The sequence below is a fragment of the Micromys minutus genome, assembly GCF_963924665.1.
Source record: "Micromys minutus genome assembly, chromosome: 5".
NCBI classification, from domain to species: Eukaryota; Metazoa; Chordata; class Mammalia; order Rodentia; family Muridae; genus Micromys; species Micromys minutus.
Window position 1 is genome coordinate 34,266,281 of NC_137974.1, and position 14,508 is coordinate 34,280,788.

The 14,508-nt window shown below is 34.7% G+C and overlaps 1 pseudogene across 1 annotated transcript; it reads right to left on the bottom strand.

The window, feature by feature from the left end:
* Positions 1-251: 251 nt before the first annotated feature.
* Positions 252-823, bottom strand: LOC308421018 (glutathione peroxidase 2-like; annotated as a pseudogene). Its single transcript has one exon. The product of its transcript is annotated as a glutathione peroxidase 2-like (transcript).
* Between the last annotated feature and the right edge of the window lie 13,685 nt (positions 824-14,508).

Genomic DNA, 14,508 nt, shown 5'->3' on the forward strand with positions numbered 1-14,508 from the left:
CAACTTCTCAGCCATCTCTCAGACAGTTTAGGAAGGTGGCATCATTCTGTGAAGGACCAGAACCTACCCCAGGCTTAGAGCCCCCAAGTGAACTCCCCAAGAGCCTTGAGGGAGCTAAGGGTGGCAGGGAAGGAAAGGGGACAATATTAAAGGAATGCTTCTGTCTCCCAGTGTCTCCTGAGGGTGCACTGAGCCCGGAGGAAGATTACTTGGGGACAGAGTGGAAGGTTCCTAGGCTGAGCAGTCCTCATCTAGATGGCAACTTCGAGGAGACTTTGATGTCAGGCTCAATGTTGATGGTTTGGAAGGTGCGGCTGTAGCGACGGAAGGGCTCCCCTTCTGACACTATGAGGAACTTCTCAAAGTTCCAGGACACATCTGAGCGGCGCAAGGGACTCCATATGATGAGCTTCGGGTCGGTCATGAGGGAGAATGGGTCATCAAAAGGGTAGGGCAGCTTGTCTTTCAGGTAGCCAAAGACAGGATGCTCATTCTGCCCATTGACATCACACTTTTGGGTGAGACTGAAGGTGGGCTGGTACCCACCCCCAGGGCGGACATACTTGAGGCTGTTCAGGATCTCCTCATTCTGACAGTTCTCCTGATGTCCGAACTGGTTGCAAGGGAAGCTGAGCCCCACCAGGCGCCTGGGAAAGCGACATTGTAACTCACTGAGCTGGGTGTAGTCCCGGGTAGTTGTTCCTCAGAGTGATGCCACATTCTCAATCAGCACAGCCCTGCCTCAGAACGTGTTGAAGTCTATCTTCTCCGCATCCAGGCTGATGGCACTGAGATCATAGAAAGACTTGGCAATGTAAGCCATGCTGAAGTTCAGTGAGTCCTGTCCCGCTGCGTGAGTCTCCTTAAGTTCCCTTTTTACCCCTACTAAGTGGGACTGAATCATCCTCACTTGGGCCTTCCTTTTTGTTAAACTTACTAATGGTCTGTGGGTTGTATCACGGGTCTTCTGTACATTTTGGCTAATGTATACTTTTCGGAGAGTACATAGCATGCATGTCTTTGTACTCAATTTGGTGTAGGGCAGCTAAGATGGAATAAAGGGTAAGTTAGCCACGTGGAAGTTAGGAAGAAGATCAACCATTGAGCTTTCAAAGGCATATAAAAATAGGCTGTGATTGTTTGCTTTTTAATTAGAACTTTTGGGTTGCTGGTAGGGAAAGAACCTCCTTTGCAGGGATCAGTTGAGTAGGTTTACTTGGTACAACACCATTGAACATAAGGCCAGAGTGTGTAAACAAGTGGGACTCTATTTCTTGTGCCTTCTCTTGGGACGTTTTCCTTCAGTTAGTTTATTTAGGCAAATTATGATTTACTCACATGTCTTATCTAATTATATTTTATTCTACATATTTTATTATTATTTTATGGGATTTTTTTTCTTAAAAATAAGAATAAAGTACAAGGATCTAAATGGGAGGGAAGGAATATTAGGAATAACTAGGTGGACTAGAAGGGAGGGAAAGAGTAATTGGGTTATACTATGGGAAAAAATTCTAATTTATATTAAATTGTGGAGTGTGTGTAAAATACCAGTAAAAGAAAACAACACGGAGCCACCATTATGACATCTTTTATCTGAGTACCAGATGCTATAAATATAGTTAATAAAAATGTAATTTCTGAGTTTGTCTAGTAGCAAGATATGCCCTTTTATATAGTTTCATTATAAGAACATTAATATTATATTCACCTTCACAAGCATATATATGTATATATATACATATATGCATGTGTCTATACATATATATGTATATGCTTTTATTTTGATGATATATCTTTAATGTTTTTTATCAAGTTTAGTACCCTAGTAAGAGTGACTCTGCTTTTCTAATGTATTTAGATTAAAATGGGTCCTGTTTGCTCATTCCTGTTCTCAGGTGCTTCTTTGCTTCAACAGCTGCTTTTGCTTTCTGCACTTTCTGATGCAGTCAGCAAGAGTGCAAAGCTAAACTAAAAATGCAGAATTTATATTCACACTGTTTTCCCTTGAATCCTGGTATATTTCCAGCCATCTATACCCTTGACACAACTCACAGTAGGTCATTCTTACTCTACAAAAAGAGACCTAAACATTAAGATTAATTTAGAACATAAAATATTAGAAATGATAGGAATGATGCAATTAGAAATAAGAAACTCCAAGTTGACTCAAGAAAATGACTGCCAATATAGAAAGTAATTAAACTCACAGATTACCCGAGTGTTTTTATTTCATTCCCAAAGTGAGATGATTTTTTTTAAATGTCACTTTCACTTTTAGGAAACAAGGTTTCCTTTCAGAAAGTGTAACACGTGTATGGTGAAGGGGTGGGAGTAGGGTGATAAGAAATTCCATAATCTATAATATTTACTATAAAGCCCTCAGTAAAAATCACCTAGAATATCACTACTTAATATTCTGAGAGTTTTAGATGAGTTTCCCAAAAGATACAAAGATGCTATGCTAAATAGTAGCTAGTAGAGATTGTGACATTTCACACACACACACACACACACACACACACACACACACAAACACATCAAATTCATAGAAAGGAGGTAGCTCAGATTTCCAAATTATCTTTTAAATTCTTCTACTATTTACATTCCTTAATTTTGCATATTTTAAAGCTGTATATGTTTATATATATATATATATATATATATATATATATATATATATATATATATATATATATATATGGTTAAAGTCAAAATAATATACCTCATTTTGTTGATTTTGCTATAAATGGGTATAGAATTATACTTTTACATGCTAGAAAAAAAGAGTTATATGATGGTTTCTAAAGCTATGAACTACATTTAGAGTGAATTTTTCAGCTACAAATGACTAATTTCGTTGCAGGTCCAAGTATTTTTTTTAGCCTGCACACAGCTGTAAATTTATATACTCCCTCTTATAAATGCATCCATCATCCTTACTGATGATTTCATTCTTTGAGAACAACTTCCAAGAGTTACATTCTATACAAATATACTTACAGTCTTCAACTGAGTTTATACCTGCACACAAAAAGTTAGATAGAATTCTAACAACAATGCAAATAATAAACTTTTTCTTATTTTTTATTTCTACACACACACACACACACACAGACAGACAGATACACAACGAAAACCTAACTGATCATCTGGTTTATTCTATTTCACCCCAAGCATACATAGTCTAAGCAGTATTAGCTGGCTAGTATTTGTGTCTTGTTTCCTTCTATGTACAGTAGACAATGTTAATGAAATCCACTTTTTTCATACTTTCTGAGGGTAGAAGAGAACAGTTTCATTACAGTACAAAAAAATGAAGAAAGCAAAGAAGGAAGGAAGCAAAAATGAAGCTTTGATATTAACTTATTTTCTTCCTCCTATATGAATACTCTTGCACATGTATCTGACATGGAGACTGGATTAAGCCCCTTGATTTTTGGTAGATTTTATCTTTCCACACCCTGATTTAATACTTGAATGTATATTTTAAATTCCTGTCAGTAATATACTAAACACTTTCTCATATGTGAGTATAGGAAGTCCATAGGTATCCAGTTAATTTCCTCTTTAATATTTAAGTAGATTTCCCTTTTAACCTATCTTTGTTTTTCAAAATAATGTTACATGAGAGTTTATTGACAATAATAGGATTTTACCATTTATTTTTTTTCTGAATCATATTTTAGGTGTATTTATGAGTAGGTGTGCTGTACCAACTTAAAAATAAAGGTTAAAAAAAGAAAATTCAAACACTCAAATTCCTGGCACTATCCAACAATTACAATTGGTAACAAAAACTAACACTATTGTTCTCTATGATTGCTTTGACTCACTAAGGACATACAAAACTATTACTTTGCAAAATCATCTAAACCTATCTGAGAAGTCCAATTTGATGTGGGTTCTCAGTTACATTTTCATGATTCTCAAATACTTTATATATAGATATTTTTGGATAAATGTTGCTTGGTACATACCAATTCTCATTTAATTCACTAAGTCAATGTTTCTTATTAATGGTTAAATCTGTAAAATACCCAGAGACTTCTTGTATATGTTTCTGAATATTTTCTTATTTCTATGATAAGTCCTGGGTAATATTTATGCCAACAGTGTAATTTATTTTCAATATATTCTCAGTATTTTTATGAGTAGGTTTCATTTTAACATATGCTATATATATTATATACGGTAAATGGTTATATAGTAGTAATTGTTCTTATTTTTATTATTATTGTGGCTGTTGACTCAAAAATATGTAATTTTTCTTTTACCTTTGGTGTTTAGTCTTTTTCATACAGTATTTATTAGAAGATGATGTTTTCATTTATTCACCAAGTACATTTTAATGTGTTGAATTTTTGTATAAAATTGAGGATTATTCTTTAAGAAATATTTTTTGGTTATTTATTTGACTGTCATCTGTCTTATCTATCCTGTTTTTGTTTGTAGTATGTATTTTTGACATCTTTTATCTTTTCATTTCTCTTCAGTATTTTACATAGTATCTTTTTTCTTTACTTTTATGACTATGAATTTAATAATCATTTTCAGATTCCTTAGGTTTTATATTTTAGGCCACTAACAATTGTTTTATTAGGTTATCCTACTCTCCTAATTTTTATGGCATGTTTGTGATATAACACTTAGTGTATTTCAGTTTATCTTGCAATAAATTTCATTTCCCCAAATGAAAATCTTCAAAATATGGGACAACATTATTTGCATGCCAAACTTGGGTTTTGCTCCTCATAACAACTTGTGTTTTAGAGGAAAACAAATCATGAAAAATTACTTCAATGTTCTTGAACTCCATGGTAATCTGTTGAACTTAGAGGAGGGTATATTGTATGAGATTTCCTCTCTGTCATGGTGATTCTTTTGTACCTATAAAGCTCAGATTTTACATCAGTTTCTAATGAAATCTAGGTTCACACTTGTACTTCCCAGACTGGCTCCCCACCCCAGGCATGTGAAATAGTTTGAAGAAGCATACTATAAAATAGGATTTAAGAGCAAGATTATTAGTAGTAAAATGGTAAGAATAATTATAACATTAATGTTACTGATAAAATATCTTTAAGGCATTCAAAGTAAAGAATGGATTGTTTTGTGTGTATCATTTATATATTTATAAAGTTTTGACAATGAAAAACTAAAGAGATATGGGAAATGAAGTGTGTGATAATTTAGTGGAAAGTTAAATTTAATTCTCTAAAATCACATGATCCTTAGCATCAACACAGGGATAAGGTGTTAGAGGTTGATAAATTTGTTAAAGAGTAGGTGTACATATTAATAGAATAAGAGGTGTATATAAAAGTATTTCATCTCCAAAACTTGAAACTAGCGCAGTCAGGCTATATATGTTGTTAGTTCCATAGAATATTAAATTATAGCCTAGGGAACTTATTTTGTGACAGTTAGAAATATAATTGAGAAGAAATAAGATTTTAGCACTTCAGTGTGAATCAAATATATTAACATATTAGAGTTTTTGAAAACCCAGATTTCATAAATATTCCGAATAAACAAAAAAATGATCAAGTTTCCTGTATCAAGATTTATTTCCTGTCTTAGATCAAGAAAACCAAAAGGATACTGCTTTACAAAGCATCACAAACAACTTCATTACTGCAAACTTGAAATACAGAGAAAAATAAAAATCATTACAATGTAACAGAATCATGGAGAGCTTGGTTTGTTGGTGAGCCAAAGTGTTCATAATTTAGATACAATATTGTTCATGTGTACTGTAAAAATGTGGACATTTCATGGATATAAAGATATTTAAGACCACAATATAGAGGTGAGAATGCAAATTGATAATACAGAGAGATCACCAATAGAGTATTAGTTTTCTTTAATGCAGAACTAATTGCAGATCAACAATGAATGATTCTATTAAGGTATGAGCAAAATCAATGGTATTTCATGGAACGGAAGTGTAATTGCTTAATGCTACATCATGAAACTGAGAAAAATTGTCTCATTAACATGAAGAATAGGAGGAAATAAGGAATGATGGTCAAAAACAATATTCTCAGTTATTGTTAGCCCCTGTTGACTCACTAGCAGTAAACATAAAAACAGAGATATCTTTTAATATTTTGAAGCTTAGGTTTTAGATGGGCAGACTGTCAACTAGCTAATCTAACTTAACCCATCTAAACCCACTTCATGTTTTTGCTAGCTATGCCTTCCAGGTTCATAGTCATATCTGTCTTTTCACATGTTACCTGTGAAAAGCTCCTCATCTTTCTTATTCTCAGAGCCCTTTCTCTACCTGAAGGTTCTGCCTTAGACATTCCCCAATCAGCAGCGGGATACAACTGATGTAAATCTTAAGCAGTCTAGCAGTAGAGGACAGTATATCCTTCTTTTTAGGAGTTACTACTCTGGAGGTCAGTAATGCGTCATAATAATGATAATACCACAATCTGTTAGAATTTAACTCACACCAACTGAACACACACCTTAGGTAAATGTAAACGAAAGTCACCTCTTTCTAGTCTAAGAGTCTGGGGTCAGTAGACAAAGATTATAAAATATATATCAGATACCCCACTTGTAGAAACACCTAGAAAATTTGAGAAATCCAATGGTGAATCTACTATGGATTATAAGATACATGACAGGGTAACAGATATTATTCTCTTATATTAAGGGGAAGATAAGTCCCTTAGAGATCAGTGTCCGGGTTGTGATGCATAATCAATAAGTACATCTGGGTCAAATTGGCCGCTGACCGGGATGCATGTACAGGGAGACATCAATAAGATTACTGAAATAAAAATGTCACAGGGACAGCCAAAATTGTTATTGCTCAATCTATATAATCAAAATAATAAATTATAAAAGATCTGAAGGTAGAGGGCAGCTGCTGTAATAAAAAATAATTATCTTCTCTCAGTTTCTGGATCTTATCCAGTTTTATACTTGGTAAAGCACTGACTAATGGAAAGGCAGTAACAGGACAGGAGTTGAGGCTGTGATATCCCAGTAAGTATATTTACTGATGACTTACCCACTAGTCTCACAAAAAGGTGTGTGGCATTCAAGCCTGTGAAAACACAGGAATAATGGGAATGCCAGGATATTGAAAAGACTGCTGAAAAGAAATGTCTAGAAGACACTAAGGAATTAAATGTATATTTTATAAATGTGTATTGTATATTGACACAACTCTAAGCACCTCAGTAGAGTGACTAGTCAATTGAATTGTAGCCTGCTCCTAATAATCATTAAGCTGAAACAAATAATAACATGAAATTCCTATAAACTACAGGTATTATGTGATTCATATGAGATCAATAATTAATTTAACAACAATGAAAATATCTGCTTGGATGAATCCTGAAGAATTGCAATGTATTACTCAAAATAGTGCAAAGTACAGTAACAACTCTAACTGCTGTTCCAAATAGGATTCTTATTGAGACATTTGACATAGTCTTAGCTACAGGAACAGAAAGGTATTCAGTACTCTATCGTTCTTTACCAAAAACAGTCTGTACTGGTTAGTTGTCTTCTCTCTCTCTCTGTCTATCTCTCTTACATGAGTACTTACCTTGGTTTCCTTCCATGATAGACTGTGATTTCAACACATACACTAAATAGACTTTTTATCCCCAGGTTGGTTTTAGTCATAGTCTTTATCACAGCTTAAGAACATAAAATAGACTATAGTCCTTATTGTAAGTTCACCCAGAACTATATTAACTCCCTCATTCTCCATCAGTATACTCAGTGGGCTTTATATCATTGTGAAGAAACTAAAATTGTATACAAACTTAATCACTTCATATTAATTAATGGAGAACTAGAAGGAACTATCACAATTTATTCTATGCATTCACCTTAAAAAGTCCTAGACACCTATCCTAAATGTCCATTGATCTATCCTAAAAATTGGTTTTGAGATTACTACTGAGGTAGATTTCTTCTCTAAACAAAGGTGTATTATCTTTGATAAGATATTCATATCTTAAGATGATAATTACTAAAGGGCGGGAGATCCAAAGACACAGGCCGGGTTAGAAGGTGTTCAAAGTAGAAGGAGAGAAGAGAGATTTCTGCTTAGCGCGCAGAAAGTATGCTCCCCACTGCTTGATTCAAAGAGATAGGAACCCTTCAATGGGCTGTCTGTTATCAGCCGGTGGCCTGGGCTTACAGAATAGACACTAAGACCATCTGAAATCAGTAACAAACAGAGATCCAGGGACACAGGCCAGGTACAAGGGAGAGGCAAGAACCAATCACGGACAACAAGACCACATATAAACACTCACAACAAGATGGCAGGAGGAAAGAGAAAGAATATACTCCAGGGAAACCAAGACAACCTGGCAACACCAGAACCCAGCTCCCCAATCACAGAAAATAGCGGAATGCCAAACACTGCAGAAAAAGAAGACTCAGACCCGAAATCATGCCTCAAGATGATGATACAGATCCTTAAACAAGAACAGGAGGTAAAACATAAAGTAAAGAAGAAACAAGAAAAAACATTCTAAGAACAGACTACAAGAAATGGAGGAGAGAATTTTGGGGGCCGAAGACAATATTGAAAACCTAGAAGAAACAGTCAGAGAAGATGCAAAGACCAAAAAGCTCCTAACACAAAATGTCCATGGGATCCAGGACACAATGAGAGAACAAAACCTAAGTATAATAGGAATAGAAGAGGGCAAAGATTATCAACTGAGAGGCACAGTAAATGTCTTCAACAAAATTGTAGAAAAAAACTTCCCTACCCTTAAGAATGAGATGACCATGTGCAAAAAAGAAGCCTACAGAACTCCAAATAGGTTGGACCAGAAAAAAAATCCTCCCCACACATAATAGTCAAAATGCCAAGTACACAAAGCAAAGAAAGAATACTAAAAGCAGTAAGGGAATAAGGGAATAAGGTCATGTAAAATAAAAAGCCGACCAATCAGAATCACACCCGATTTCTCCACAGAGACTATGAAAGCTGAAACGTCCTGGACAGACAACATGCAAACCCTAAGAAGAGAACACAAGTGTCAGCTCAGCTGCTGTTCCCAGGAAATTCTTAATCACCATAGATAGAGAAACTAAGATATTCCAAGACAAAACTAAATTTACAAAATATCTGACCACAAACCCAGCACAATGAATTATAGGTGGAAAACCCAATACAATTTCTTGGATAGGTGGAAACTTCATCCAAGAAAACCAAAAGAATAAAGACACACAGTCACTATTCAACAGCCAAAAGCAAAAATAGCAGGTAATAGCAACCACTATTCCTTAATATCTGTTAACATAAATGGATTCAAGTCCCCAATAAAAAGATATAGGCTATGAGACTGGATACATAAATAAAACCCAGCATTTTGCTGCATACAGGAAACTCATCTCAGAGAAAAAGACAGACACTATCTCAGAATAAAAGGTTGGGAAAAAAAACCTTCCAAGCAAATAGCACAGAGAAGCAAGCTGGACTGGCCAATAAAATATCAAATAAAGTAGATTTTCAACCAAAAGTTATCAAAAAAGATAAGGAAGAACACCTTTTACTCATTACCGGGGAAATCTGTCAGGAGCAACTCTCATTCCTTAACATATATGCATCAAATACAAAAACACCCACATTCATAAAATAAACAGTTCTACAGATCAAAAAAATACATTGCACTCCACACAATAATATTGGGAGCCCTCAATATACCAGTCTCATCAATGGACAGATCATGAAAACAAAAACTGAACAAGGACACAGTAAAACTAGCAAAGGCTATGAAGCAATTGTAATTATTAGATATCTATAGAACAAATCATCCTAAAGAAAATAATACACCTTCTTCTAAGAACCTCATGGAACCTTCTCAAAAATTTTCATCATAATTGGTAACAAAAAGAGCCTCAATAGATATAAGAAGTTTGAAATACTCCAATGCATTCTTTCAGATGACCATGGTCTAAGGGTGGTCTTTAATAAAAACAAAGACAACAAAAAGCCCATATACACATGGAAACTAAACAATGCTCTATTAAAGGATAGCAGGGTCAAAGAATTAATGAAGAAAGAAATTAAAGATTTTCTATAATTTAATGAAAACGAAATACAACATACCAAACCTATGGGATGCAATGAAAGCAGTACTGAGAGGAACACTCATAGGTCTGAGTGCTTCAAAAGAAAAACTGGAGATAGCATACACAAGCATCTTGACAGCACAGTTGACAGGTCTAGAACAAAAGGAAGCAGATACACCCAAGAGGAGCAGACAGCAAGAAATAATCAAATTTATGGCATAAATAGACCAAACAGAAACAAAAAGAACCATTCAAAAAATCAACAAAACCAAGAGCTGGTTCTTTGAGAAAATTAGCAAGATCGGTAAACCCTTAGCCAGAATAACTAGAGGGCAAAGAGAAAGTATCCAAATTAAGAAAATCAGAAATGAATGTGGAGACACAATAACTGAAACTGAGGAAATTCAAGAAATCATCAGATCATACTATAAAAGCCTATAGTCAACAAAGCTGGAAAATCTCAATGAAATAGATGAATTCCTATACAGATACCACACATATAAGTTAAACCAGGACCACGTAAACCATCTAAATAATCCTGTAACACCTAAAGAAATACAAGCAGTCATCAAAAGTTTCCCACCAAATAGAAAGCCCAGGTTCAGATGGATTCAGTGCAGAATTTTATCAGACATTTATATATGACCTAATACCCGTACTCTCCTAACTATTCCACAAAATAGAATCAGATGGAACACAAACTAACTCATTTTTTGAAGCTACAATAACTCTCCTTCATAACCACACAAAAACCCTACAAAGAAAAAGAACTTCAGACCAATCTGACTTATTAACATTGATACAAAAATACTCAACAAAATCCTTGCAAACCCAAATCCAAGAACACATCAAAATGATCATTCAGAATAATCAAGTAGGCTTCATCCCTGGGATGCAGGGATGGTTTAATAAACAGAAATCCAACAATGTAATACACCAAATAAACTAACACAAGGAAAAACAAACACATGGTCATCTCACTAGATGCCGAGAAAACATTTCACAAAATTCAACACTGATTCATGTCAAAAGTCTTGGAAATAAAAGGAATTCAAGGCCCATACCTAAACATAATAAAAGGAATATACAGCAAACCACCAGCCAACATCAAACTTAACTGGGATACTTGAAGAAATACCTCTAAAGTCAGGGATTCAACAATGCTGCCCACTCTCCCCCTACCTATTCAACATACTATTGAAAGTCATGTTTGGAGCAATTAGACAGTAAAAGGAAATCAAAGGAATACAAAACGGAAAGGAAGAAGTAAAAACATCACTCTTTGCAGATGACATGATAGTGTACTTAAGTGACCCCACAAATTCCACCAAAAAAACTACTACAGCTGAAATACCAGTTCAGCAAAGTGGCTGGATATTAAATTAACTCAAACAAATCATTAGCCTTCCACTACTCAAAACACAAACATGTGGAGAAAGAAATTAGAGAAAATATACGCTTTACAATAGTCACAAAAAATATGAAATACCTGGGTGTGAATCTAATTAAGCAAGTGAAGTACCTGTATGATTAGAATTTCAATCCCTAAAGAAGGAAATCGAAGAAGATCTCAGAAAATGGAAATATCTTTCATGGCCATGGATTGGATAGATCAACAATGTAAAAATGGCTCTCTTACCAGTATCATTTGGAATAACAAAAGACCTAGAATAGCAAAATCCATCCTCAACAACTAGAAAACTTCTGCTGGAGTAGTTATCTCTGACCTCAAGGTATATTACAAGGCAATTGTGCTAAAAACTGCATGGTACTGGTACAAAAATAGGCACATAGATCAATGTAATAGAATAGAAGATCCAGAAATGAGCCCTCACATATATGGTCACCTGATTTTTGACAAAGGAGCTGGAAACAGTCTGTGGAAAAAGGACAGCCTCTTCAACAGATGGTGTTGGTCCAACTGGTATTCATCATGCAGAGGAATGAAAATAGCCCCTTTTTTATCTCCTTGTACAAAGCTCAAGTGCAAGTGGATAAAAGATCTCAACATTAAACCAGGTATACTGAAACTATTAGATGAGAAAGTATAGAAAACTTTAGAACACTTAGGGACAGGAGTAAACTTCCTGAAGAGAACACCAATGGCTCATGCCCTAATGTTAAAGATTGACAAATGGGACTTAATGAGATTACAAAGTTTCTGTAAGGCTAAGGACACTGTCAAAAAAACAAAACGGCAATCAACAGAGTGGGAAAGAATCTTTACCAACCCCATATCAGATCGAGGCCTAATATCCATAATATACAAAGAACTCAGGAAGCTAGACACCAGTGTACCAAACAACCCTTTTTAAAATATGGGGTACAGAGCTAAACAAAAGTTTCTCATTGGAGGAATATGGAATGGCTGAGAGGGTTCCAAAGAAGTTCTGGACATCATTAGCCATCAGGAAAATGCAAATCAAAAAGCCTTGAGATTCCACCTCACACTAGTCTGATTGGCTAAGATAAAAAATTCAGATGAAAGCAGATGCTGGCAAGGATGTGGAGAAAGAGGAACATTTCTCCTCTGTTGGTGGGTTTGTAAACTGGTACAATCTCCCTGGAAATCAGTCTGGGATTCCTCAGAAAATTGGACATACTACAGAAAGACACAATTATTCCACTTCTGTGAATATACCCCAGAGAAGGCCCAACATGCAACAAAGACACATGCACCACCAAATTCATAGACGTTCTATTAATAGTAGCCAGAAGCTGGAAAGAACCCAGATGTCCCTCAGTAAATGAATGGATAAAAAAATTGTGGTACATTTACACAATGGTGTAATATTTAGCTATCAGAAACAATAACTTTATGAAAATCTTAAGGATATGGCTACATCTAGAGAATATCATCCTGAGTGAGATAACCCAGTAACAAAAGAACAGACATAATATGCAGTCACTAATAATTGGATACTGTCCTCAGAAAACTCTGAACACCTGAGAAACAACTCACAGACTATATGAAGTTCAAGAAGAGAAAAAAAAGAAAAGAAAAAAAGATAATTACTAATGGTTACCTTTTTTCCCTGGTGTTAGGCTCCCTAATTTTTAAGGTAGTGATTTTCATTACTTTTCAATTATATTATTTATTAATATTTTATAGGCTGATTATAGGTTTTTCCCCATTTTGTCTCTCCATTTTTTTTACTCTTCTTTTCTAATTACATATGTTCCCTTTCTGTACCACTTTTAAAAAAACAGACTTTTAAGGAACAATAATAAAACAAGAGCAAACAAAAATTAACCCATTGAAACTGCACAAAACAAGCAGAAGGATAAGACTTAAAGAAAAGGCATAAGACTCACAGACACTCTCATTTATACAATAAGGATCTGAGAAAACCTAATATATAACACATTATTATATATAGAAAATATATAAGCAGACGATGTTATACAGACTCTTTGCAGGCCCAGTCCATGCTGACTCAATCTCTGCAAGTTCATATGATATTGATTCTGTTGATTTAGAGGGTCTTATTTTTCTGGTGTTTTTCTTCTCCTATGTTTTTTACCCTTTTTCCAATTTTTATTCTATTAGTTTCCCTTGAATAAAACAATTTGACAGAGACATACAATTTAAAAATAAGGGAACAAAAGTCTATTTCTCACTGTGCAATGTCTGGCTATACGCCTTTGTCTTTGTTTCTGTATGTTTCATGAAAAAGCTTCTCTGAGATGGTTTGAGCAAGGTACTGGGTGATAAGTAGAGGAAAATGTCATTAGGAGTCATTGCATTTTTAATTATTGTGAAGGGTAAGCAGGGTTTAGTTTCATTCTGTGTCTCTGGTTTTTACTCGCACAAGCAAAACTGGTCACTCAAGCAAATGTAAGAATGGGTTCTATTTCCTGAAGGGTCTACAAGTACATTCACCTATGATTTGGTTACTCCTATGAGGTTTATGGCACTATTGCCCTAGCATAGAGATTCATCCAGAAAACATGGCATATCAAAGATTTTATGGGTGCCTTGATATTTATGTTATCTTTTGATAGCTTACAGAATACCAACCTGTAGCAAAAGTACTAAAACAAGGGAATGAAGGCTTTATGTAGGAACCCACTAGACTTCTTCATATTCACTAAATTGAATCAAAGTTGGCTTTAGGAGTGGATCCTTGAATGTTTAACACTTTTGAGGCATAAAATAGTTCATGTCTTAAGCAGGCTTTGTACTGATATGCCTTACTTATTATGATGGACTGCCCAAATAAACTCTTCTATAAATTTCATTTTGTCATGGTGTTTTTATTGGAGCAGAAGAAAGTAAATAATATACTATATCTCCATAGGCATAAATATAAACAAAATGGCATGTTATATGAATTAAACACATATTGTGCTGGGATTATATTTCTCAAGTGGCTCAAAAATTTATCAGCTACCAGTTTATGCAAAGTATACTTCATCCATAAAACTTAGTATTGTTCT